Raw genomic sequence first — 2,500 nt, 5'->3', positions numbered from 1 at the left:
ATTTTCAAAGAGTGATACCAAGTGCTAGTGGTATATCCATGAACTGTTATACCATATTAATCTTAATGAGTGTAATTACGAACAACAGTGATACTAAATACGAGACATTTTCAGCGATAGTGAAACCAGACTAGTGAAATTTACAACAAATGATACCAAACTAGTGAAATTTACAACAAATGATACCAAACCAGTGAAATTTCCACCAACAGTGATACCATACCAGCGAAATCATGCCCATGTGAAACCAACTTAGAAAAGAAATCTTCACAAACAGAGAAGCTGTCATAGCTCCTTTTATGACATACCAAGTACCGGTACACAGTCGTGGTATTCAATGGGCATCTGCCTTTGCCCATTACTTGATGTCAAATATGTACGGAGAGTTTAGTTTGCATGGGATGACACGCCGTCTCACTCTTTCTCTCTTTCTCTTTCTCAAAGGTCTTTCTCTCTCTCTCTTTCTTTCTTTCTTTCTTTCTTTTTCTCTCTCTCTCTCTCTCTTTCTTTCTCTCTTTCTTTTTTTCTTTCTCTTTCTTTCTCTCTTTCTTTCTTTCTTTCTTTCTCTCTCTCTTTCTTTCTCTCTTTCTTTCTTTCTTTCTTTCTTTCTCTCTCTCTCTCTTTCTTTCTTTTTCTCTCTCTCTCTCTCTCTCTCTCTCTCTCTCTCTCTCTCTCTCTCTCTCTCTCTTTCTCTTTCTCTCTCTCTCTTCCTTTTCCACATCATTTTTTATATTTTGTACCTTCTTCTTTTTCTATCTTCTTCTATTCTCACTTTTCTTCTTCTTTTTTATATTATTCTTCCTTTTCTACATTTTCTCATTCTCATTCTCCTTTCCCATATCCTTCTCCTTCTCCATCTTCCGTTCCTCATTCTCCTCCTTCTCCTTCATTTCCTTCCCTATTTCTGCCTCTTCTTCATTTGGTCTGCTTCTTATTTATCTCCTCTACTATTCTTCCTTCCCTTTCCTCTTAGCCTTCCTTCCTTCTTTACCTCTTCTCTCTCCTCCTACTTTCCCATCTCCCTATTCTGCCCCGTTTCCCCTTTCCCCTACCTCCTATTTCTCCCCCTCTCCACCTCCCCTCCCCATCTCTCCCTCACCTCTCCCATTCCCTTCCCACCCCACCCACCTACCCCTCCCACCTTCATCTACTATTCCCCCTTCTCAACTCTTTCCCTCTTCCCCTCCCTTCCCTCCACCTCTCCCATCTCTTATCCCCCCTTCTCCTCTTCTCTTCCCAGCTCCCCCTCCACCTTTCATCCACTTTCCCCTCCTCCCTCTCCAAGCTCTTCCACATCCACATCCCCCACCCCACCAGCCTGTTCCACACTCCTCCTCCTTAACGGTTTCCCCCTAACCCTCCTTCCCCTCCCAGCTTCACCTCCCCCAACTCCTTCTATTCCCCCATCAGCCCCACCCCCTTCCCCAACCCCAATTCCTTCTATTCCCCCCACCCCCCCTTCCCCCGACCCCTTCTATTCCCCCCACCACCCCCTTCACCCACCCAACCCCCAACTCCTTTTATTCCCCCCCCCACCACCCCCACCCCCACCCCCAACTCCTTCTATTCCCCCCACCACCCTCACCCCCACCCCCAATTCCTTCTATTCCCCCCACCACCCACACCCACACCCCCGACCCCTTCTATTCCCCCCCACCACCCCCAACCCCACCCCAACCCAAAATCCTTCTATTCCCCCCCACCACCACCACCCTCCCCACCCCTACTGCTCCCCCTCCTCCCCCAAAGTCTTCCTGTTTCTCCAGAGCAACAAAAGGACAGATTTGGACGCGCCTCTCTGTGTCCCCAGACACAACGAGACTCCGATCCACTGAAGAACAGACGCGGATGCAGAAATCGAGTAGCTTTGTCACGTGCGAGCTGTGATCTGCAGCAACAATGTATACATATATATAGAGAGAAAGAAAGATGGATAGATGGATAGACTATAGGTTGTGTGTGAGTGTGTGAGTGTGTGTGTGTGTGTGTGAATGAGTGAGTGAGTGAATGAGTGAGTGAGTGAGTGAGTGAGTGAGTGAGTGAGTGAGTGAGTGAGTGTGTGTGTGTGTGTGTGTGTGTGTGTGAATGAGTGAGTGAGTGAGTGAGTGAGTGTGTGTGTGTGTGTGTCAACCCTCTGCTTCTGAGATGATGCCAGCTGTTGGATATTGACAGCATTTACCAGCCGGAGCAATATTTAGATGTTAAAAAATAGCAAGGATTAGCCATTGGAAATCAACAGCACTTAGCTCTTAGACAGACGCATTTACTTGTTGGAAAGCAACATGGTTTACGGAGAAGAGAAAAAAAACCGTAGATAAATGGTGGAAATGAAGAATAATCTATTGGAATTTACCAACTTTTGGCTACTAGGAAATAACATAAACATGTTGGAAAGAAGCACGGACTTGGCTGTTGGAAAATGACAACATTCAGTTGCTGGAAGTGAACAGATGGCGAAATGCATTGTTCAGAGGCTCCTGCTCTGAATGGATTCGGCTTA

The 2,500-nt window shown here is 46.2% G+C and overlaps 1 protein-coding gene across 5 annotated transcripts in view; it reads right to left on the bottom strand.

Moving 5' to 3' along the window:
- The window catches only part of LOC122250869 (uncharacterized), an 84,882-nt gene that overhangs the window by 49,068 nt on the left and 33,314 nt on the right, over positions 1 to 2,500 (bottom strand). The gene's annotated exons all lie outside the window — the stretch shown is intronic.

This window comes from Penaeus japonicus, unplaced genomic scaffold (assembly GCF_977035675.1).
Source record: "Penaeus japonicus unplaced genomic scaffold, GWHDUDI00000001_assembly GWHDUDI00000040, whole genome shotgun sequence".
Lineage (NCBI taxonomy): Eukaryota > Metazoa > Arthropoda > Malacostraca > Decapoda > Penaeidae > Penaeus > Penaeus japonicus.
Note: the sequence above shows the minus strand (reverse complement) of the source record. Positions and strands in the feature narration are given on the sequence as shown.